Source organism: Elephantulus edwardii, unplaced genomic scaffold, assembly GCF_000299155.1.
Source record: "Elephantulus edwardii isolate Elephantulus edwardi_28Jun2011 unplaced genomic scaffold, EleEdw1.0 scaffold00084, whole genome shotgun sequence".
Taxonomy (NCBI): domain Eukaryota; kingdom Metazoa; phylum Chordata; class Mammalia; order Macroscelidea; family Macroscelididae; genus Elephantulus; species Elephantulus edwardii.
The window spans coordinates 13,594,107-13,620,553 of record NW_006399834.1 but is presented as its reverse complement, the minus strand read 5'-3'; the positions used below and the strand labels follow the sequence as shown (position 1 = coordinate 13,620,553).

The following is a 26,447-nucleotide window of genomic DNA, read 5'->3' as shown; positions in this document are numbered from 1 at the left end:
CTCCTTGGAGGCAAGGATTCTGGGGCTTCGTCTGACATACTTTGGACATGTGGCCAGGAGGGATGGGTCCTTGGAGAGGGACATCATGCTTGGGAGGGTGGAGGGACAGCGCAGGGAGGGGAAGACCCTCTATGAGATGGATTGATTCGGTGACTGGAGTAATAGGGATGGGCGTGTCAGAGGCAGTGCGGTTGGCGCAGGATAGAGCAGGGTTTAGGGCTGTTGTGTGTTGGGTCGCTATGAGTTGCAAACGACTCGACGGCACATAACAACAACAACAACAACAACAATGTTTGGGTCTCCTTTGCACACATTAGAGTCTTGCCTTCTGGCTCTTAAGGATCAGTGACCATAGTCACAGGTGAATGAGAGATATGTTCCTTCTCATTCTCATTGCTGTCAATTCAGAACTGACTCATAGCTGACTCTACACTGGGTTTCTGAGGTGGTACATTTTGGAAGGAAACTGTCCAACTGGTAGAGCTTCTGACAGATTCGAGTCGACAGGGAAGCAAACTTTTGGGTTAGCAGTGAAACTCCCTATGGACAATGCCACTAGAGCCTTTTTGAGCTGACTTGTAAGAAGGAACGAGCCAGAGCTAGCCTCAAAATGAGAACACTGGAATGAAAATGAAGGCACAAACAGCTAGAATGTCAATAAGGCAGAGATGTTTTCCCTAATTAAAAAAGCCAGTGTCCTTGGTTTCTTAGATTTCTAACTATTTGCAAGTTAGTAGAATAGTTTCCATGTATGCATCTGAATTGTGCCCTGAAAGCCTCAAGGGTATCTGAACCAAATATACATATTTATTCAGGAAAATTAATTGTTTACACTGATGAAATAGGCTGTAAATGGAATGAAAATATGCAGCAATACTGGAATTTTCAGGGAAAATTTAAATACATGTATTGACCTTTTAGGAACATGTATATAGAATGGAAGGCAGCACCTGAAACACTGCTTTATAAACTGCAGTTCCTTCCCCAGGCCCTCAACCTCAATGAAAAGAGATGAAGACAAGAGCTTTGGGGAGAATATATAGGGGGGAAAAAACTTCTTTTGTGCTTTCAATGAATGCTTCTGTGATCCAACACAGTCATGAACACATGACAGAGTTTCAGATATAAATAGCTACTATCTCCAAGATATTAATTTTAAAAGGTTTAAAGGATTTATGAAATATCTTATACACCCATTTTGACACTTCACATTTGCTATTATGGATGCTTTAAATCTATGTCCCTATTGATACCTGTTTTGAAACTCATGAATATGAGTTATTCCATTTAAAATTGCACTGAGTCTTGGAGGAAGCGCAAACAGGGGGCTTCTCAGAGGTAAGAAAACTACATCTCATATAATTTTTGTATACTGTTAGGAAGGGCCAGTTCTTGGCAAAAGACAGCATGCTAGGAAATATAGGAAGACTTTCCAGAAGATGGATTGGCACAGGAATTGTGACCACAGGCTTGAGGATGTCAGAGGTCATGAGGATGGAACAGGACAGGGAAAGGTTCAGGGCTGTTTTCCTCAGGGCCACTGAGCTGTAATCAACTAGGTGTCCCCTAAGAGCAACAACAATAATCAGTAAAAGACTTGTGAATGTGATATGACCCTGTTGGTACAAGAAGGAAGTGATAATTCTAAATCACTTAGTCTCTCCACTCTTTCCAAGTTCCCAAGAAGACTCAACACCAGCCTTGCTGCAGGGAAACAGTCCAGGTCCTGAGGAGTGTACCTGCCTTCTCTTCTGGGACTGGCTGGAGCTATTGTGGAATCACTACAATGGGGCAGGATTACCTTCTCTCAAAGACTCACAGGTTCATTATTGGGTCATTCTGTAACCTCTGTAAGGTTTCTGGGATACTGCCTCTGCTGAGTGTGAAATAAGAGGAGGTGAAGCTGGGTTTAGTCTATAAATTTTGTGAAAGAAATGTATTAATGATACTTAAAATGTTGATCTTTAATTCAGTGAATGTAAATATGATATTCACAGTGATTGCAACACATACATTAGAAGGGAAGGGCCTATTGGGGTGTGTACATTTTAGCGTGTCTGCTAGTAAATAGAATCTTTCTTACTACTTTTTAATCACGTTCATTTAGCCACCTCCACCATAAATCTAATATATGTTCTCAGAAGATTGCCCAGAAGATGTAAAAGCACACCGTGTAAGCCAATATTTGATAACTATTTCAAAAGAGATGTTGAGAAAATTCAAGCACTCTACGTGACATAAGCCCAAGATGCTATGAGAAGATTTAATATATTTAAGTAAGAAATTACTTAATTGGTGAGAATAAGAGTATTTTTATAAAGAGAAGAAGCAAATGTTAAAATTTCATAAAAAAATTTAAGTTCTAAAATCATTTATATGAAGGATGATCTCAGGGCATTTTACTGAGAAATGAAAATGATATTTTATTTTTATAGGCCAGTTTATAAGAGTTTTATCTATGTTCCCTAAAAAAACTAAGCCTCAAAGAAACCCAACCTAAGATGTACGAAAATTGTTACCAAATCCTACTGATGAGGTTTTACGCTTTGAGCTGTCCTGCCAAGTTTGTCACTGGATCCAAGGATAATAGTAATTTCTGACAGAGATTTTACAAAGAACAAATCTTATGTGTATCCTACAAATAAAAACACTTGGTAATATAACACTGTTACTTGATGTGGTAAACATGATGTAAATATACTTTTTCTAAATTTCTAAAGCTTCACATTTGAGGTCCAATTAAAGATTTACAATTTCCATGACTCTCCTACTGACAAGACCACTCAACAATCACATAGCTAGGAACTTATTAATCACAGTAATTTCCATTTATGTCCAAATGGATCGTAAACTCCTTAAAGGCAAACAATAAGTCTTATTCTTTATTGCATCTTCAGAGTAGATCACTAGATACATGATTAGGCATTTAATAAATGGTTTTAAATAAATTAAAAATTAACGGGTTTCTGTTGATATTGAATTCAGTATATTTATATATTGGTTTACTTACAAAGTTTGTGCACTGTTTTTCACACCAGATATTTCTCCATTATTTTACCCATCCACCCTTCCACCCATCAAATTATGCGACTCTATGATTAAGCCCTCCTCCTGGATTCATAAATTTTAAAGAAGCCTGAAACAGTAGATCACTAAACTGAGCATTTCCAACCTTTACGTGAGAGTCTATTCCTCAAAACATTTTTGGTCTTGAAAACAATTTGGTTCTTGTTATATGTCTTTAAGTCTTCCCTGTCACCGCTCACTCCTCAAAAATAACAAACCATTTTAGTCAACAGCTCTATTAAGTGACAAAGTTTTCCTCTCAAGGGATCCTGGGTTACTTCATCTACTGAAGAATAATTTTAATTCTGTTGCTATCAGAATAAAAGATGTGCTTCTTTAATTCTTTTATTCAAGAGAAAAGTTAATATAATTAATACTACTCGGGATGGGTGTGTCAGAGGCAATACGATTGGCACAGAATAGAGCAGGGTTTAGGGCTGTTGTACATGGGGTCGCTATGAGTCGCAAATGACTCAACGACACATAACAACAACAATCATACTACTCTTTGACTACTTGTTTATGTTATTGTGGAAAATATAGACACAACAGCTACTTCAAAACAATATATAGCAGTTTTTCAAATTGTGTCAAAGAAGGGATCAACTTGGCACAATGTGAATTTAGCAGGTAAATAAACTAACTGAAGGAGAAGTTGGGGTGACCTAAGAATATTCTCAGTTCAGGCGTTTATTAATTCCTTCATGGCTCTTTCACCCTTAATCATAAAAATGTGGTTACTGTATTTTATCATGCTGTCCTGAAAGAATTTTCTTTTTACTTGGAATGGATCTATTTTGAGTAACACCTTCATGACTCATGTTGCTTAGTTAGTTTGTTTCAGAGAAAAGACCAATTTAAGTCTTATGGCTTGGAATTAGGACTAAATCCAAGTTTTGCAAGTTCAGATATTGCCTGAACATTTTTTTTAAACAAACTCTACTATAGTATTCAACATTTCTGTTTCACTAATTTGCCATATAAAGTGTCTAAGATATAGGGACCCATTTCAGCTGCTACTTGCAATCAAAAAGTAACATAATACTGTCAGTTAATAACTCCCCCTGGATGACACATATGGTTAACTGTTCAACTATTAGCAGAAAGGCTGGTGGTTCAAATCCACCGAATAATTCCTGGAAGACAAGTCTAGTGATGTATTTTGAAAGAACACAGCCTTGAAACCTTTACTACAACCTTCAGAGATTAACTCATTAATCCTTTTCTACAACTAAGGAAATCACAGCTCTGAAAGATTAAATGACTGTGCGTCACAGAGGCAGGATTTGAATCAGTATCTCTGACTGGAAAACTTGTGTTTTGTTTCTTGATGCTGCGAGATATCCCTACACTGTCTCATGTCTAAGGCTAAATAGAGAGGGCACAATAATTTTAAGCCATTATTTATAATTTTATTGAATAATAGTAGCATTTACAATACAACATATATTGAAATTAAACCTACTACAGATTTGCCTCTCAGGAAAATATCCCATCATCATCTAGGCTTTGTTACTGTTGTTTTTAAGACTTATTTTTCTTACAGAAATTTTCTGACATCTGCAAGTTTCTTGAAATGTAGTTAACAATAGCCATATAATCCCACAACCTGGTAGCTATGAAAAAGAAAAAAGAAATGAAAAATTTGAAAAACCCCTTAGCTTCTGAAAGTGGTAAATGCAAAGATTCCTTCCATTTACATATGCAATACAGAAAAGTAAAATCAATGACATGGAATACCTATGTAATAAAGTAATTGCTTTAGAAATGCATGTGATAATTGCATATCAGCTGAATAATTCATTGCTAAAATTATTGGTAATGAATGTTAATTTAGTACGATTATCTCATGTGTGGGAATATGCTGATGTACAGTGATTTACAGTAAACTTTAAGGATGAACATTTTATTTTTAGACAATTGCGTGTTCATTAAATATGAAAAAATGATGACAAAACAGGTTTCAGTGATGCATTCAATTTGCAACGATAGAGTTTCAATCATGAATAGCTTTTGGGTTATGTTAGCTATAGCCTATAAATCATATACAAATATGTGTTTGCATGTGATAACACGCAGAGCTGTCCAGCAGAGGGCTCCTTTGAAACAGAACGTGAAAAATGAGGATCCCTTTCAAAGTGGTACCAATATGGTACTTTGAATAATCTATATTGCAGCTGTGCCAAGGTTTCATCCTAACCAGGCCACGGTTTTACAGTACATTTTCCTAGACAGTGTTAAGTTCATGTATTTACAAATGAAATAAGCATGAAATTTTCAAGGTAATTGTCTTATGAAAATTGTCTTTTTAAAAATTAAGATCAGATATTCTTTAAGAAAATGCAAGCAAAAAAAAGTGCAAGCAAAACAAACTAATAGATGTCCAGTTACATAAACAGATGTATTTAGTTATGCTTTTATAGTGATACAAATCAAGCATACATACATACTAAAATAAAAAACAAAACCACTCAGACTTCTTGTCATCGCGTCAGAACTGATTCACAGCTAACTCACCAGTGGATTGGAGGCTATTACTTGCAAGGGAAGAGCCTGCTCATCTTTCCCTCTCAGAATGGCTGGTGGATTTGAACCAAAGGAGAGATTCTCTGCTTCAGTTAGCTGTACAATACCCTATCGACCATCCCACTAGAGCTCCCATTTGTTAAAAGGCAACCAATTTTATTTCAATGACATATAATGTAAAAACATATTATTTAAGCGTTTTCCTTTTTAACAGATACTAACTATATGAGTTGCAGTTGAATTGACACTCATAACAATGATGATAGTTAAAATTGATAAGTTGTTCCCTGTCCCTTTCAATGTAGGGAGTTGTATCTTTTTTTTTCCTTTAGAAATTATTTAGATGTACTTAAACAAGACATAAATTTATGCATTTTCAAAATGTGAAATGCCATATTCTATACTTTTTTATGCATGGATAAGTGATATAAAGATGCTATAGTAATCAAAGTGGTCGATACTTCTCACATGGATTGCTAAATGATTTCATTCTAAAAAGAAGGAAGGCTGAACTATGTGATACTCAGAAAAAAATGTATTCACACACACACACTGGAATTCTATTAGGAAAATCCACAGAAATAATCATATTCTTAAAATCTGGGAGCAATAAAAATGGCTTCTAAAGTACCATAAAGAGTCACCAAAATTGACTCTTCATTCAGTTCTACCTTAAACCCTGTATTTATTTTAATAAATAGATACATCACTGGTACTTGTTGAGAAAAGGTGAACTTCAGATCCCCAAAGAAGATATTGACATTTATAAAACAAAAGCAAGCGATAACAAATCTTTAAAATAACAATCTAAAATCCTTTGTAATCACTAAGGTGGAATTTGTTCTGTGTCATGCAGCCATAAACTTGACACTTCAGAATCAGATTTGGGCATCACATTGCTCTGCAGTCAGCAGCAATTCCAATATTCAAATAGCTTAAGATAAAATACCTTAGATGGTCTTTATACGTTGGAGAACTAACTGAAAGTTGAAAGTTTGAATCTACCATCTGTTCTGTGAGAGAGAGCTAAGGCACCCTTCGCCCCAACAACCTAACAGCTGTGGAAACCTGATGAGGGGCTGATGACTGGACATCTATTCAACAGTGGTGGGGTTTGGAGTAATATGTAAAATGCTTGTGTTTAAATAATTCTTCTAACAAATAACTTAGGTAGATATATCAGGTTCTTTGAGAACAAAACTTAAAGCTAGATACAGGCATCCAATGACTAAAGATCAGAAAACTTCAACACTCATATTTAACCAGCAATAGATTGCTCTGAAAAACTAAAACAGAGAGATGTGACAGAATCTCTCTCATACAGTAAATCCAAAACCACGTCAATGTGAGCACTTATATATCTCAAACAGAAAAGTAATCAACCAACACTGTATTGTCTTAGAAAATAGCACCACTCTAATGGAACCTGGAAAACAATCATATTCTAATTTTGCATTTCACTTGTGCATTTTAAATGCCATTATTTTCTTTCTCTTTTGATCTTACTTTTGTATTCCTAAAAGGAGCTTTCATCTTTGGATATGTATGTGCGGAGATGTACAGGGATCTGCATTCTACCCTGCTTCCAAAGCCACCATCCAGTCAGAATTTTGCAAATGATACAGGTTATACCAAGACAGTTGCATCTGAATCCTTAACTCCTCAGGTTTCCAAGGCAGTTCAGGAACACCTGCTGTGATGTTTTGTTTGCACACATGCACAGATAAAGGCCACTACTCTTCTCATTAAACAAAAAGGCATGTGGGGAAATTAATAATTTAATTTACAAGGAGACGATGGATGTGGAAATCAAATGGAAGTCCACAACCTTCCCTGAACACTCACCTTAGTGTCTGAGAGATTTTAATGCCAAATTCTACCCCTCTATTCATGTCTCTGGAATAATATCAAAGTGTCAGAGGATGAGTGCTTTCAACCCACTGGGCAAGGAAGAGTTGTCTTGTTACAGTGCAGACCCCAGGAGTGGGAGCGTGGGTGGGGAGAGAATTGAAAGAAGAATACTACTGGAATGATGCCATGACATGTGCTCTGCCAGCTCTCCCATGCTTTCAGGAGTTGGAACAAATCCTTGAATGGGACTGCATAGACAATGATCCAGGGACTCAGTAAGAAAGTACAAAAAGCCTCAAACTCATTGCTACTGAGTCAGGACTGACAGCTGACCCTCCAGTGGGTTTTCAGCAGACTGTACAAGGGACGAAACTGCTCTTCTTATTCTTATGTAGTTTGACCCACCAGAGCAGTGTGGCCTTGGGGTCCGCAGCACAATTCCATTATGGAGTACACTAGATGAAGGTGCTCTCTCACAGAGAACGCAGCTGTAAACAAAGCTGCAACATCCTCACACATCTAGAACTTTTGTCAACATTTCTGTAGAAAGTATTCTTTAGGAACAGTGTCTTACACTTAACTCGTATCATAAATTTCTAGATAACTCAAGTGCCTTTTCTACACTTGATCTTAGCCAAAAGGCCCAGAAGCGATCAAGTGCCTTTTCTTTAGTCACATTCATTTAGTCAACTTTATTTACAGCAAGGAAAATATGTAACTAATTATTTTCAATTCAGATTATTACAGATCCTTTGTTCTCTTCTAAGACAATCCAGGGAAGAACATATCAGATGTGAAAGAGAACCAGGCTCACGTTCCAATCTATCTAGACCTCAGAGCTACACTAGCTACTCTGCATATCGATAAGGAATAAGAGTGCCATCTTCCCAAACAATAGCTTTTTTTTTACCTCTTAGGAAATTGTGTTTCTAAAAAATTAAATGTTAATGTCTCTTAAGCTACCAAGTGCATTAGGAAATTGCAACTATCTCTGTTAGGCTAAGGGAATAATAAATCCAGCTGGATTGAAAAAAAAAGCAGTCTTCTGCTTTATATATTTGGCTTACTAAGATTTGTTCAGGGTCTATAAAAATCAGACCTGTAAAATGTGTTATCCATCAGTAGAGAAAAATAGAATAGGTCAAAAAGCAGTCAAGGTAAGCCAAATTAAAGCCACAGGCTTATTATCCTGTACAATGTCCTACAATCGAGTGATAAGGAAAAATGTGCTCTAAGTTAAAGCGAATGTGACACCTGCAAACGTATTTCAAACATTCCATAATAGAGAAGTGGGAATAATACAAATAAAACTTTCATTTTCTTAATTAAGTGTAGCCTATGCTTTATATTCTTTCTTATAAAGGTGATGGAGATGCAACACGACTCAGTGTCCAAGGACCAATTCTCTCACTCTTCCTACTCCTACGCACACCCCCCAAGCCCACTCTCCCCACCCCCATCTATTTACTCACTTTCTCCTACAGTCTCACTCTGTAGTTCCTCAACTCAACCTCATTCTTAACAATAACCTTAAACACTCTTCCCTTTGACCTTCTGTCAAACTTTGTGGCAAATTCTAATTCTGGAAGATAAAAACTCTCTTGAAACTCCACGCCTGTGTCCATCCATCTGCTAGCATACCACACTAGCTGAAAGATGGGGACGCTGACTTCCTCAAGTAGATCCACAACCTTATCTACATTACAATAGGATTTCAGGCCAGTAAACTCTCCCTTTCTCTTATGTATTTCCAATCTTTTTTTCATTCTCTGAGAGAAAGATGTGTAATTTCTTCCTATGCGATTTACAGTCTCCAAAACCCAACTGGAGGTTTAGCTATGAATCAGATCTCACTCAATGGCAATGAGTTTTTCCATTCTTTCAGACTTCAGACCACTCAACTCACCCCCTTACACACAGAGCAAACTAACTCTACTCTACTTTCAAAGGACCTTTCAAACTTTCTCCCATCAGCTTTTGAATTCCATTCACACATTTCTTCTTGGCAGCTTAACACACAAGTAGTCTTCTTAGACAAGGAAATTTCTTCCACCTGAGTTCAGGAATTGTTTCCTTATTCTTGATAACCCTCTGTAAGATGAATCTGTTTGTTTTCTTGGCAGTCCATGGTACATTCAATACTCTTCTCCAGCAGCACAGCTCAAAGGCGTCAATTCTCCTTCTATCCTCCCTAGTCATTGTCCAACTCTCTGATGCATAACAAGTGATTGCAAAAACCATGGCCTGTATCAGGTGCACCTTAGTCTCCAGAGAGACACCGTTGCTTTTGAGTACTTGTTGATGTTAGGTGCCATCAAATTGATTGACTTGTAGCAACAGATCTGAACCCTGCCCTACCCTGGACCTCACAATCTCCAATATTATAAAGGATATTATCCAAGTCATTGTGTTAATCATCCTGTTGAGTGTCTTCCTCTCCTCCTCTGACCCTCCACCTGTCCAGCATGATCCCTACCGCCGCCCCCCCACCCGCCAAGGCACTAGCCCCTTTTAACAACATGCCCAAAATTTGTAAGATGAAGTTTCACTACCTTTGCCTCTAACTAGCACACTAGTTGTTCTTTCTTCAAGACAAACTTTTTTGTTCTTTTGGCAGTTTACTGGATATTCAGTACTCTTTGCCACGAACACAATTCAAAGACATCACTTCTTCAATCATCCTTCATTGCTGTCTATCAGTTGATTAAGAAATGGAGGAAGAATGCCAAGAATGGCAGAGATACCCCCAGGTCTGATCACTCCTTGAAGAAACCTGATAATGTCTAAGAGACCAGACCAAAGGATCTGGGCCTGATCACAAAAGCCCAAACCCAAGTTAATAAACAGCCCCAAATTCTGAACAAAAGGACATCCTCCCTAGTCTTCCCTAAGACGACTATTAAAAGAAACCCCCTGGAGTTCCATTGAGCCATTTTTACCTTCTCTGCTCTCAATGGGCTCCCTCTCAGTCCACACACAAAAGGCTTGTTCCTTTCTTGAGACCTGCTTCTTTTTTTCTTTCTTGCCCTCAACTCTTTTTTCTATCTAACAAGATACAAATGAATGTATCACGGCTTGGATCAGACACACCTTAGTCTTACAATTGACATATTTGTTCTTTAGAAATTTTTCCAACTTTTTATAACTAGCAGATTTCTCCAGTGCAACACATCTTCTGATTTCCTGATTGATGCTGCCATGAGTGTTCATTGTGGATCCAAGAAAAATAAAGTTGAAAATGTCAATCTTTATTCCATCAAGGATGAAGTTGTCTAGTGGTAAACATTTTTGTTTTCTTGATGTTGACATTTTTATTAGTCTTTAGTCTTCTGCAGCAAGTGTCCAAAATCCTCTTAACTTTCCACAATCAAGGTTGTGCCAGATGGAGTCGTATTGAAGAAAGGTTTGGACATGATTTCAAGATTTTGCTCCACCAGTGATGGAGGACAAGAAGCATGTTGCTTGTTTATTATTTGACTGTGGTGTTGAGGAGATGAAGAAGTCAATTAGTGTTCATTAGTGGTTGAGAACAAAGATAAAAAGCCAATATACCAAAGGAAACAGAGTAGAAAAATATTATATTATTAAGCCAGTATATCAACGCATCTCTATCATCTCATTATATCAAATAAATAATAAAAGTGTTTAAGAAAAGCACCCTTAATTAGGTGTAAGGGAGCTCTAGTAGCACAATCCGTAGAACTGTTGCATCGTTTACCAAGAGGACATGCCTCTCTGTGAGTTCAAACCACCAGCAGTTTTAAGGGATAAAGATGAGCAATCTCCTCTCATGGCATTTACAGCCTCTGAAAACCCACTGGGTAAGCTGTGAATTCATTCTGACTTGACAGCAAGGGGTGAATGAGTTAGGTACTGTGCTAAAAATTAATAGAGCTAATTAACACGCACACTTCTGGGAATCTGAAAAGAACTCTTTTCAACTTAATATACCATTCTAAATAGAACCATTTTACTCATTATTTGAGATTTTTTTAAAGCATATTATTTTTAGAATTATGAAATAGGAATTGTTTTTTAGTCTAAGTATCCTCCACTTAACTATCCCTCTGCCAGAGCTGTTTACTTATGATGATTAGTGCCCCAAACAAGCACAAACTCTGTAATAAATAAACCATGACTTAGAGATTCCTCTTTCAGAGGAAAACAACTTCATTCCAATGAATTTACGGAATTCTCTCCATTTCTCTTCACTCATTGTCGTTACCCTACACGACTCATCTCTGAGCAAAACTGTGCTACTGTGACACAAAATCAGATTCTAAATGTTATTACAAGCAGCTGTAATTTTCAATTTAAAAAGAGGGTAAGAGATCTAGGATTCTTTAGATAGTATTAGAAACATATAGAGAGCTGCCTCTTATAAGATTGCACACACATACTGAATGTCTACTTCATGGCAGGTATTTTTGTAGGTACTAGAAATAGAATAGAAAGGAGAAGCAAGATTCTGCCTCCATGAAGCTTACATTTCAATAAGAAGAAATTAATATTATATCTTGCTATGCATAAAATCACACATCCTTTCCCATTCTTGTCGGATAATGAAGTTATTAGAAAGCAGCTGTGTAAGAAAAATGGAAAGAAAAAAAACCCAGACAATGTAATTTAATTACTGGTTCCAAATCCTATCATTTGCTTTTCTCACTGTGTACCTTGGTCATTTTCATTCACATTCCTTCCTTAGAATTAACATATGAACAGGGAGTATATCAGGAAAGGAGCACAGTTTAACTTTCACTCTTTAGAGCTTACCATCTTTACTGTCTTAATCTCTGTCTCTTCAAGTTTCTTTTCCCTTCGCTTGGCATCTTAGACCTCTCGTAAATTTTAAGAGTAAAACTTTTTTTAATATTTTTACTATAAAGGGGGCACAATATTGCAAGCTTTTCCTAATCCCTGCATCATTCTTTTACATTGGGCTCAACATAGTTGGCAAACCTCATCTATACCATTTGATATTTCCCCATCAACTCTCAGATGAGGATCTCAAAATGTTATCGTATAACACTTACTGAGAACTGACAATGTGTGAAATGTCATAGAGAGCTGAGAATTAGTCTTGGCCGCTGCTCAGTAGGTTCACTAATGCAAACTTTAATTCACTAAGGACACCAAAAACTGCCTGAAAGAGCTATTAGGACAACTATCAGAAAGTTCAATTTGCTGTCTCAGGGTCCCAACAGTAGTGCCAAGTGCCAAGAATAAAAAGTTACCTACAAATTTGCCGTTTTGTGTTACATATAGAAAAAACTCTAAAATTAGTCTAGTTCAAATAATTTTACTTAGTTTCTACTAATAGTTGCTACTTTCATTCTAAAAATCACCGTTCTTATTACAAAATGACTTCTAGCTATTTAAATGATATCTCTTTTCAAGGTATATAATGAAGGATTATCTGTAATTCTCTAAAAATCTCAACTATAAAAAAGTGAGTTCAATGCAACTTGGCCTGTTGTGTGCTGAAGATTTGAGGGTGGGAGCAAAAGGGTGAGAATGGCAGGGTGTGTGGGTGTGTGTCTGTGTGTGCATCATGGGGTAGTACAATTTGATGGGTGGAGGGAGGGATGGGTAAATAAAATGGGAAAGATCCACTGGGAAAAACAATGTAGACAAACTTTGTAAGTAAACCAGTATAAAATAAAAATTTTACTTAAGAAAAAACCAACAGAGCACTTTGAGTATCACCTTAATGTTTAGATACATAAGAATTTGTTTTGTCTGTAACAATATGATGATTAAAATACCTGCTTTCCATATGGCATCATTATCAAGTTGGCACTTTTTAAAAGTAGTAAACACTTTTATGCCTAGAACTTGAATGAGTCTTTTTAAAATTTTTTTTTAACTCACAAGTTATCTTTAAGGTAATCAGACATTCAATTGTTAAGAAAACACACACCCCACCCCCACCCCCCGTTTTTTTTTCTGCCTTTTACCCCACTTCTCCCTATTCCCTTTTCTTGGAGTGAGGATCAAAGCTTCACCTTTATTGAGTTGGTCTCAGAGACTTAAGAGTAGAACTGTTTTAAAAATAGGACAAAAATAAGGAGCCACAGTGATAAGAACTTCAAAGGGCAACTCTTCTGCAACATTTAAAGCAGATCTTGATTACACACACATAAGAATCCAGCATCTCCTTGATGCTTCAGGTTTGGTTAGCATAATCAAATATAAGAGGAAAACAGGATTCACTAATTTATTGCTTAGAATTCAATTTTAACCACAAAGTACTCCATCCCTCCCCCCAACCGGTATGCTCACATAAATAACATGGCTGTACATATAATTAGTGCAAATTACAAAATAATGTAAAAATATTCTAGCATAGCACACCACACATACAACCATACACACCTTGTGTTTTTTTCCCCACAAGTGAATTTTGGTCTCATCACCCTCATTTGATAGTTCAAAGTGTGACTTTTTATCATTTTTGTACAATACATGTATACAGCAGTGGTCAAGAAATCATGGACCATGCTGGTAATTGGAAAACAGGCAATTAAATTGCGTCTTTGATCTGGGGCCAACTGAGACGTGACCAGAGAGTTATGGAAATTCTCATAGGCGAGCTGCATGTAGGTACATCACAATAGAGACAGAGAGTCATGCAAAGGATTGCATGTGAGACAAGCCTCTCACAGCCTGAACATGGGTTTTGTTCCTTGGCAGGTGAGAGCTGAGAGTCATTTTCCACTTGTGCAAGATCCAACAGCGCTAGCTCGCTGCATGGCTGGGCAGAAGAATACTGCAGGTATGTGTAACCACTGCCCTGGCTTCATGAGGCCCCAGGTGGTCAGTTATACTAGACTCATCTACATGGCAGACAATGACCCCCTCTCCATTGGAGGCACAAGCATGGGTGCAAGCCACCTGGACTACAGAGTAGACGCAAGCACACGTATTCCTGGGCCTGCCACTCTGGTTAGTGTTGTTTCACAGACAGAAAAAAAATTATTTCTGCACTGGAGAAAAAAAGATTATAAAGCTGAGGAAAGATCCTGCCATGAGATGGGCTACTTTAGATACTAGAGAGGATGAGAGTGAGGGTCTACTTCTGGAAACTAAATGTCTGTATCAATAATCACCAACATGGTAAAAAAGAAATTGGAAATAGTATTGTGTTCTTAAGAAAATGACATGTATTGGGTTGTGTTGTATTGAAGGCATATAATAAGCATGCCATTTGAGTAATAATGCCTTGCTGCTGCTGCTGCTGTTGTTGCTGTGTACTGTTGAGAAGGAAAATGACTCACAATTGATCTGCAGTGGGTTTTCAAAAGCAGTAAATCACATGGGAGACTGTTCATCTTTCACAGAGCATCTGGTGGGTTCGAACCGTGTACCTTGAGGATTGCAACAGGGCTTCTTACTACTAGGCCACCAAAGCTCCCTAATTATATTGCTATACCATGAATTTCCATTGCTTCCTATGCATCAGAAAATCGGGCAATGAAAAAAGGCAGGCAGAAGAATAGATGCCTTTGAAGTGTTGTGTTGGAGAGAAATAGCGAATATCTCATGTAAGAGCAAAAGAACAAAGTCTGTCCTGGAGGAACTGAAACCTAGGTGCTCCTTAGAGCAAGGATGGGAAACATAGATTCACACACTTTAGACATGTTTTGAGGAAGAGTCAGTTCTTGTAAAAAGACATTATGCTGGAAACAGATGGTCAGAGAATGAGAGGAAGATCCTCAACGAGATGAACTAACACAACAATTGTAATGCTTGTCTCCAGCATGGTGGTTATTATGAGGATGGCGTAGGATAGGACACAGTTAAGATCTGCTAGTCATGGGGTTACTATAAGCCCTAGTAGACTCAACAACACATGACAATCACATACATTATGGAATCAGAATGTGAAAGAAAAAAAATGTAGTATGAGTATGTTGTTACATGTCATTGAATCGCCTGCAACTTCTAGCAACCCTATGTACAATAGCTCTGAACCCTCCTCTATCCTTCGTCTGTCTCACTGACTGACACAACTAATTTCATTTCCCCAGTTACTGTCTCAATCCACCTCAAGAGAGGGGGTTTCTTCTCCTGCGCTGTCCCTCTACCCTTCCAACCATGATGACCTTCTCCAAGGACCAATCTCTGCTGGCCACATGTCCAAAGTGAGACAGAGCTTCAAAATCCTTGCCTCCAAGGAGAAACTTGGTTTCATCCTCTCTAAGACAGTCTTACTTGTCCTCTCTAAGATAGTCTTACTTGTTCTCCTGGTGGTCCAAGGTATGTTCTATTCTCTTCTCCAGAACCACAACTTAAAGGCATCATCAGTTCTTCTTCTGTCTTCCTTAGTCAATGTCCAGCTCTCTGATGCATAGCATGGACTTTCAAAGACCATAGCCTGGAAAAAGCACACCCTAGTCTCTAGATTGACATTATTGCTCCTCAGCACCCGGGAGAGGTCTCTGACAGCAGACTTCCCCAATATAAAAAATTATAAATTGTACAATAAAGTTAGGCAAAATATATCCTTTGGACTTAGGATTCTTAGGATGAAAACGTGAAAGATCCAGGGGAAGACTGAAGCCAAGACATACAGAGATCTTCAAGGGACATGGGTCACCAATATTGAAAGGAGACAAGGACCTTGACCTAGGATTGACAGGCAGAAAATCTTTCCCTGAAGCCAAAACTTTGAATTTGTATTTCTAGTCTCTGAAATTGTGAGAGAATAAATGTCTTATTTGTTAAAGTAACCTATGCTTAGTATTCCTGTTATACCAGCACCATATAAGACAGACATGCATAATTTAAAGTGATTCAACAAAATGTGCAAGTTATTGAACAATACCATTAACGCCAAAGTCAAGTAAAATTTTGTTGATGATAACTTAAAAATGCTTCCAGCGGTACATCCAAAGAGAATTGCCAGAAATTCATTCTGTATTCTTAAAAGAACATGGAACAATGGGCATCACTGCTTATGTAATATGGATGTTGAATTAAAGTAAAATACCAGAAAAATGTTTACTTGTGTTTTACTTACTATGCAAAGGCATTCAATTTGGTGTCTAGTAAAAAAATCACACATAATATTCTGAAGAATGAAAATGCTAGAACATTTAACTGTTCTCATGCAGAACCTGTACATAGATGAAGAGAGCTTTTCAAAGAGAACAAAGGGATGCCGTGTAGGTATCAGGAGTGAATCTTTTACCATATTGAATAAAATATGCTTAGCTATATCAAAAAAAGAGTGGCATCAAGATTGGAAGAAGACTTACTAGCAATACAGTATGCATGTGATACAACTTCATTTGCTCAAAGCAAAGAATACTTGAAGTATTTAATTATGCAGTTCAAAGAATATAGCTTTCAGTATGAGTTATACGTCAATATCTTGGAAACAAAAGCCCTCCCACTGCACCAATGAGCAACACTCTGATAATAAAGAAAAGACTGAAGTTGTCAAGGATTTCTTTATCCTTGGGTCTACAATCATCATTCATGGGAGCATCAGTCAAGAAATCAAACAACATACTTATTGGGCAAATCTGCTGCAAAAGATCCCCATGATGTATTAAAAAGCAAAACTGTCAGTTTGAAAACGAAAGTGCCCTTGACACAAATCACTGTGTTTTGTTTCATTCACCAAATATGCAGTATGAGAGCTGGACAATCAATGAATGAGAGAGACTGTAGAATAATTGATGCATCTAGATTGTGATGCGGGCCAAGTATACTGACTGTCCTAGACTTCCAGGTGAATGAAAATGAACAAATATGCCTTTGGAGAAGTATAGTCAGAGTGATGGTGAGATTTCCCTTCTTTTTGAATAGGTAATGAAGAGGTAACAGTACGGAGGGAGGACTGACATATTTGGTAAAGCATAAGTTAAAAAGAGAAAGACTTTCAATGAGGTCAAATTGGCACATTGGCTAAAGTATTGGGCTTAAACAACAATTCGTTGGCATTGCACAGGACCACAAAGGGCGTCATTCTGTTGTACAAAGGGTCGCTAGTATTTGGAATGGATTTGGTGGGACCTAATAACACACCATGAAAAGCTGGTTACTTGACAGCACTTGGCTTACACAGAGGACGGCTCAATGAGCACCTCTTGCCTGGCTTGTCACAATGACTGACACTTTCTAATATTGAGCTGGAAATAATATGGATATTTAATACTGCAGCATTTACATCAAATAGAAGCAAAGCACTATTGTTTATCAGCAATCTACTTTTGATGGCATAAATCTATATAGACATAATTATTGTTGAATGATGAGCTCTGATTTTCACATTATGGCATAAACAAATCTGCAGAATATTCACAATGTTTCATCTTGTGTGATTTGAAAAATCTCATAAAGCCAAATTCTTGAGTATTTCCTGTGCTTTCCACTTGAATTTTGACTAAAATTTACCTTTTAGATCTGTTATGCCACTCATGAATTTTTTACAGTATCCATCTGTGCTTTGCAATCTCTATTCTCCATGGTTCCACATTGTTTTGGCTAACTAAAAGGCCCATATGTTGCCTTAATGTATTTCTGCACAATGTTTGTGCTTTAAAAAAACACACAAAAAACCAAACCACAGGGAAAAACCACAGGTCTAAATAAGCTATAAAGAGTATCCACATACAGTTAGACTGTCTTTACTGAGTCTCGAGACATTATGATTCTGCTGCGACAAGCAGCATTTGTCTTCATTTTGTCTGACTGTCCTCATGTGTTATTATTAGTGGCTGTCAGGCTGAGGCAGAAAAAAATAGCATCACTTGAGTAAGAAGTTGAATGCATAAATGCAATACTACACATGGTGGTTGAGGGTGAAGAGTCTGTTTGAAATGCTTAAACGCAAACACCAGGATGAGGAAATTTAAAAGTGAAAATCCTTACTTGGCAAATGTGAGGAGACAAAAAAATATGACTTCCTTGTCTATAAAGCAAAGGAAAGGCTAATTATTGACAAAAACTTAGCAGCCTCTGAATATCTTTGGAGACCATCTTTTCAGCGTGTCAGCTTAGCTTTAATTGCAAGAAAACAAATATGTTGGAACACTTGCCTCCAGTCCAGTGTTTCAGATAATGTTGACAAATACCTTGCATTTTAAAGTTAAGCTTTTAATGTTCAAATAAAAGTAACTTGAAAGTATATTTTTCTATGCAAACTACTTTAAGCACTTAGCATGTTTTCCTACTATCAACAGGCACAACAAGGGTATTAATTGTTTCTGGACTACATCTACTTATTTGAGAGTGAGCTCCCACAAAGCTTCTCATGATTCCAGAAGCCAGTCCACTACTTTTTTCCCATTGTTGTTACGTGTCGTTGAGTCGCTTGCGACCCTAGGTACCACAGCCCTAAACCCTGCTCTATCTTGTGCCAATTGCACTGCCTCTGACACAGCCATCCTGATTACGCCAGTCACTGAATCAACCCACCTCATACAGGGTCTTCTCCTCTTGCGCCACCCCTCCACCTTCCCAAGCATGATGTCCTTCTCCAACGACCTGTCCCTCCGTACAGCATGTCCAAAGTATGCCAGACGAAGCACCAGAATCCTTGTCTCCAAGCAGCAGTCTGGTTTAACCCTCTCCAGAATGAATGTGTTTGTTTTCTTGGCAGTCCATAGTACATTCAATACTTTTCTCCAGCACCACAGCTCAAAGACATCAATTCTCCTTCTATCCTCTCTAGTTATTGTCCAACTCTCTGATTCAAAACAAGTGATTGCAAAGACCATGGCCTGTTTCAGGCACACCTTAGTCTCCAGAGTGACACCATTGCTCTTCAGTACCCTAAAGAGGTCCCTAACAGCCAACTTTCCCATCACAATATGTTTTTTTATTTCCTGGTAACTGGTGCCAAGAGTGTTGGCCATGGAGCCAAGCAGACTAAAGTTGTTAACAATCTCAATCTCTTCACCATCCATCCGGATGCTGCCAATTGGTCCAGTGGTGAGAATCTTTGTCTTCTTGACACTGAACCTCAGTCCATACTGAAGGCTGCAGTCCTTGACCTTCTGCAGCATGCATTTCAGGTCCTCCTCAGTTTCAGCAAGCAGGGTTGTGTCATCTGCATAATGCAGATTGTTAATAGATCTTCCACCAATCCTGACGCCACACTTCTCATAGAGCCCAGCCTCCCGGATAATATGTTCTGCATACAGGTTGAAAAAGTAGGGAGATAGAACACATCCCTGGTGTACACCTTTCCCAATTTTGAACCATGCAGTGTTTCCTTGCTCTGTTCTGACAACTTCCTCTTGGTCCAAGTATAGGTTTCACATTAGAACGATCAAGTGTTCTGGGATTCCCATTCTTCTCAGAGTCAGCCACAGTTTGTTATGATCCACGTAGTCAAATGCCTTTGCATAATTAAACACAAATAGACATTCTTCTGGTATTCCCTGCATTCAGCTAAGATCCATCTAACAACAGCTACAATATCCCTAGTACCACAACCCTTCTAAACCCAGCCTGGACTTCTGGCAGTTCTCTCCTGATGTGCTGTTCCAGTGGTTTTTGGATAATCTTCAGTAGAATCTTGCTTGCATGTGAAATCAATGATATTGTTCTATAGTTTCCACACTCTGTTGGGTCTCCCTTCTTTGGGATGGGAACAAATGTAGATCTCTTCCAGTCAGATGGCCAAGTGGTTGTTCTCCAGATTTCTTGGCACAAAACAAATCAGGATTCAGAAATTGTTATACTCAGCTACTTAGCACATAAGAAACACTTTAATTATCCAGGAAGTGGAGATATTATAAAAATAATCTTTATCCTATTTTTTCCCCTCTGAAAAAGACCATCTTACCTTCTAGCCTCATTTATGGTCACTAAACAATGATTATTATTTTTTTTTTTACCAACCCATTTTTTAAAAGAGATTTTACAACAGGAACATGTACAAATAAAAGTATGTAAGGAGTTACCTTCTCCATTGCCATTTCATTAAAGTCTCAGGAAGTCTGTCCCTTGGTCTGCTCACTTACAAAATGATACCTTTTGTAGTTTGAAATATCAAAGAATGCCCCAACATAAATATAAATAATTACCAGGTTGTTGCTGTTGATTGCCTTCAAGTTAAGCATGACTCATAGTGAGCCTATGAACAAAAGGCCTGATGCCCCTCTACAACTATCGGCATTTATCAAAGTTCATAGAGTTTCCAGAGGCATGTTATTTAGGAAATGGATGCCACTCTTGTTTGCAAAAATTATCAGATATACAGATTTAAAATAATGAGTTGATGTGAAAAATAATGAGTTGATGAGATACTAAATAACTAAACAACTAAATTACTTTTTTTCTTATTCTTTCTTCCCTACTTCATTCCCTAGTGCTATCTCTTTTTGCACTATTAGTGCTCTAACTTGATTACTTTTACTCTTTCACAGGCACAGTCTACTTGTAGTTTCTTGATTAATCAGCTACACTGACTTTTTTTTTTAAGCATTAGTTATCATTACTGGATAGGAGAACTAGATCACAATATCCTATAAAGAGGAATGATGTATCTCATAATATCCGTTTGAGATAATGCTTAATCCATCACTATTGTTGTTTTTTTGTTATATGCTGTTGAGTCACCTATAACTCATAGCAACCCTATGCACAACAGCTCTGAACCCTGTCCTATTTTGAGCCAATCTGTCTGACACACCTGCTTCTATTATCCCAGTTACTGTGTCAACCCATCTAATGGAGGATATTCCTCTCCTACATTGTCCCTCCACCCTTCTAAGCAGAATTACCTTCTCCAAGGACTGGTCCCTCCCAGCAACATGCCCAAAGTATGTCAGACAGAGCTTCAAAATCTTTGTTTCAAAGAAACAACTTGATTTCACCCTTTCCAAGACAGACCTGTCTGTTCTATTGGAAGTCTATGTATGTAGGAATATGTTCAATACTCTTCTCCAGAACCATAACTCAAGGCATCTATTATTCTTCTGTCATCTTTATGCACTGTTTAGCTTTCTGATGCATAGCAAGTAATTGTGAAGGACAGGCTCATCTTAGTCTCTGACTTCTTTGATCTTCAGCACTTTGGAGAGATCCCTGACAACAGACTTTCCTAATGCAATTAATCTTTTGATTTCCTGGCTGCTGGTGCCAAGAGTTGATGGTTCACTCAAGCAAGTGAAAACTGTTAACAATCTCAATGTCTTCTCCATCTAGCATGGTGTTGCCCATTGGCCCAGTGGTGAGAATCTTTGTTTTCTTGATGTCGAGGTTTATTCCATATTAAAGACTTCTTAGGTGCTCACAAGTTGAAATCAACCCATAAGTGACCCTCCAGTGGGTTTACAGAGACTGTAAATCGCATGGGAGGAGAATGCCCATTTCTTCCCCACAGAGCAGTTGGTGGATTTGAACCTAGTGTTGTAAGTACAACTCTTTAATACCAAGCCATGAGAGCGCCTTAACACATAGCTGTCTTAATAGTTATCCCTGATATATATGATTTTTCCTCCCAAACTGACTAAGTATCTTGTGGGTGAAGATTTTTTTATTTTATGTTTTTGTAATCCACATTACGTAGCCTAAGTAAGTGTAGATTAAATAATTGGTAACAGAGGAACAAAGGAGAGCTTATGCTAAAATAGTTGATTTGCATATAATAGGACAAGCCTTTGGTAACATATTAAGAAACAGAACCAAGACCAGGACTTTCTAAAGTGATAAATGGAGCGCTATGTGGAAGATCAATGATCATGGAAATATTCAAACGAAAATGTTTCAACTTCAGAAGGATTTTCCCTAAGTGTTTCTCTCCCATATGCACCCCGGCAAAAACAAATAAATGGATCAAAATACAAACTGAGGTCTTCCTAAATAGAAAAAAAAATTTGGAAATATAGTAGAAATATAAAAATTATCAGTAGAGAAATGTTTCAAATGTGTATGAATGTATGGAATTGAAAGTAAAGAATCCATTGCCTATAACATATTTGGCAGCACTAGCTTTCCCTTTAAAAGAAATGGTTTATCTACAGGGCATCAAAAGTATCTCTATGGAAATCTTTGGCTCAGTTGTTAACATGATGCTTATTACCAGGAGCTTAAAACTGTGGAGGTTCCCCCATCATGTATTATCATTATCAGCGACAAACTCTATTTTATAGGATTCTTTCTTTTAGTTGTTGTTGTGTACTGTCAAGTTGGATCCAATGGGCAGAGAAGGAGATTGCCCCTCCTTCTCCAGTGGAGCATCTGGTGGATTTGAACTGTGCACCTTCAAGATTGCAGCACAGCTAAAGGATTCTTTCTATAGAAAATATTTCTTCTCTGGTTCTTTTCTGCTTATGAACTCATTGCTCATCATCTCTTTTCCTGATGAATTCAACACAAATGGGGACAACCATTAATTACAAGTTATGTGAACCCTAGGAAGAAGGTCAGGTGGGCCATTAGGTGGAAAGCTGCTAGAAGACTTAAGTTTTAAGGAACGATATACATGATTCCATGTTCCTCTTAAACTGATGTGTGTGTATAGATTGAAATGAAACATTCAGCTTTACTTTTGTCAATGAATCTTTGATATTAAACAATCTGTGTTCTTAACTTTAGCTTTTGTAAAACATATGTATGATTTTAAGTAGTTGGAAATTATCTATAAAAAGGAAGTATGCTGTGAGACATTTGATATGCTATGCAAATAAAAAATATCTATCAACACTCCAGGAGTCAGGAAATAAAAAGATGAATCACATTGGGAAAATCTCCTGTCAGGGACCTCTCCAGAGTGCCAAGAGAGGAGAGAACAGTTCTTGGGAGAGGGACATCATGCTCGGTGGGGTGGAGAGAAAGCACAGTAGAGTAAGACCTCGGATGAGATGGATAGATACAGTAACAGATTAGTAGAGCAATTCTGATGTGATAGAATTAGTGAGACTGGCTCAGGATAGTTCAGGGTTCACAGCTGTTGTACATTGGGTTGCTATGAATTGCAGGTGCCTCGATGACACATAACAACAAATACATAATTTTATTAGGAAAAATAACTTGTCACCAAATACAATAAAAAGTAATGTTATTGCTAATAGCAAAGATTATTTTTGTCATTAATATAGAATAAACAAAAAATTTATTAGTGTTTCCTTCTTTTCTGCTCCCCTTTAGTCAAATATAATTTTTTCTGCAGGAAGTTGTTCATGTTAACTAAGATGCTTTATAACATATCAACATTTCAACACTGCCCTGAATAAGGAAGAAAACATTTTAGCAGACAAAAGCATCAATGACAAGATGGAAATGCAGAGAGAAGCTGTACTATCAGAGCTCTAAATGAGGGAGCGTATTTCATACCAAGAGAATTGGTAGATTCTGTTTTTCTCTGAAGAACTCATATAATTCTACTTGAATCCAAACATATCCTTTGAATGTTTCAACAGGACACTTTATTTTGGACCAGCTAAACCCTTTCCACACTTAGAAAGTAACTAAAAGAACTGGAAAGGTGAGAATGCCCATTAATTAGAAATTATTATTTCCTAAATAAATGTAAGGTATCTGAAGTTCTCTGTCTTGTGCATTCTCCAGGAACACACACATTTCTTCATGTTTCTAGAGGTAATGTTCCACAGTCTTAAATACAATAAAATATATTCATCTTCTACATTTTATTTATAAAATGCGAGCCCATAATTTAAGCAGAACAGTATTCTTAATGATATCATCTCATAAGAGAAAAACTTTTTTCAGTAAAGGTAGTTTCTCATCTCGTTCTCAGTAAATAAATAAATATATGGGAGCCCTGGTGACCTAATGGCAAGCTGCTGCATCTCAAAATCACGTGGTTCAAATTCACCAGCTGTTTCTCAAAAAAAGATGGGAAACCTCCTCTTGTTCAATTTACTGCTTCTTAAAATCCAGTGAAAGGCCAGCTATGGATCATTTCCCACTCCATGACACTCTACAACACAACAGCATACATATTTTCCCATGGAGCTGGTGCAGTCAAACAATGTGTCTTTGGGATTGCAGTGTAGCTTCTTTATAGAAGAAGCTACCAGAGCTTTTCATACATATATATACATACACATATACCTTCACACATACAAACATGTATATATACACACACACCCCTCATTTCTATAATTGGAATCTGTATTAAAACAACCTCAAATAAATGAGTTAGAAGAAAAAAAAATTAACACTCAGAAAAAATATACAAGTAGGCATAAAATATTGAGATCAGGAACTAGAAAGCATAGTCTAGAAAGAAAATGTGAGATTCCATTTTCAATTTCTCGGAAGATCTATAAATGAAAAACTTATGTAACTGATCAAGAATAGTAAGTCTCTACTCCTATTGGATTTACTGCCATTTGCTAGTCAGGAAAAAGGATATTTTAAAAATATTTTTCCCTCTCAGACAGCAAGTAGATGAAATAATAGTGCTCTAAGTAGTTATCACATTTTAATTACTCAAATTCTGTATCAAACTAAAAAATAATTTAGATGTTCTTATGCTATTTTTACTTATACTTTTTTCGACAAAATACGATTTTTACATTCTCATGCCATTTTTACTTTTTTTTAACAGAAAAGGAAGCAAAGACAAAAAGAAACTCCTTACCGGAAACATGTTATGAAAAGTGTTATCATTGAGGATTTTAATAAAATCCTAGAGCCAGATAAAATCTCAGTACATCTTCTAGCCTAGTGACCTAACTCAATCCAAGATAAATTGATTGTTTTCCCTTTAGAGTTATCCATGGAAGAGATCCCTTGTTTTTCAATATATTGTTCTCACCTTCAGTAAATTTTTTTTAATCAGATAAATTATCCCTTATGTTCAGCCTAAACCATATCTGGTAAAGATTAAGCAATCTTCTGTTGTTTCCTATCTGTGGAGACAGAGTTGATTCATAAGTACTTAATTATATGCAGGTGTTATTGCCTTCGAGTTGATCACAACTCATAGTGACCCTATGAACAAAAGGCCTAAAGCCCCTCTACAACTATTGACATTTATCAAAGTTCATAGAGTTTCCGGAGGCCATGCTATTTAGGAAGTGAATGCCACTCCTGCTTCCAAACCCGTAAAAGTATGGTATTGTTGTTATGTGCCATTGAGTCAACTGTGATGTTTAGCAACTCTATGTACAGCAGCTCTGAACCCTTCCCTGTCCTGAGCCAGTCTCACTAATTCTATCACACCAACCCCCACTGCCCCAGTTACTGTATCAATCCATCTCATGCAGGGTCCCCTCTCCTGCACTGTCCACCCACCCTTCCGAGCACAATGTCCTTCTCCAAGGACCAAGCTCTCCTGGCCATGTGCCCAAAGTACGTGAGGCAGAGCTTCAAAATCCTAGCCTCCAAGGCAAGACAGGTTTCACCCTAAGACACAAATTTCTTGGCAGTCTATGTTCAAGATTATTCTCCAGTATCATAACTCAAAGGCATCTATTCTTATTCTTTCAACCTTAGTCATTGTCCAATTCTCCGAAGCATAACAAGTAATAGAGAAGACTAAGGCCTGGATTAGGCACACCTCTGCAGCTAGACTGACATCGTTCCTCTTCAGCATCCTGGAGAGATCCCTGACAGCAGGTTTTCCCAATGAAATTTGTCTTTTACTTTCCTGACTACTGGTGTTAATAGTGTTGATTGTGTGGATCCGAGCAAGCTGTAATTCCTAATAACCTCAATCTCCTCTCCATCTAATATGGTGCTGCCAATTGACCCAGTGGTGAGAATCTTTGTCTTCTTGATGTTGAGTTTCAATCCATATTGAAGACTACAGTCCTTGACCTTTTGCAGCAAGTGCTTCAGGGCTTCTTCAGTTTCAGCAAGCAAGGTTTTGTCATCTGCATATTGTAGATTGTTAAGGTGTCTTCCTCTAATCTTGATGCCACACTCCTCTTCATAAAGCCCTGATTCCCAAATTATCTGGTCTGTATAGAGTATGAGAAGGTATGGAGACAGGATGCATTGATGACACACTACTTTTCTCATTTTGAACCATGCAGTGTTCCATTGATCTGTTCTGAGGACTGCTTCTTGGT

The 26,447-nt window shown here is 37.5% G+C and overlaps 1 protein-coding gene across 1 annotated transcript in view; it reads right to left on the bottom strand.

The window, feature by feature from the left end:
- The window catches only part of LOC102852110 (neuronal PAS domain-containing protein 3-like), a 1,291,857-nt gene that overhangs the window by 540,818 nt on the left and 724,592 nt on the right, over positions 1 to 26,447 (bottom strand). The gene's annotated exons all lie outside the window — the stretch shown is intronic.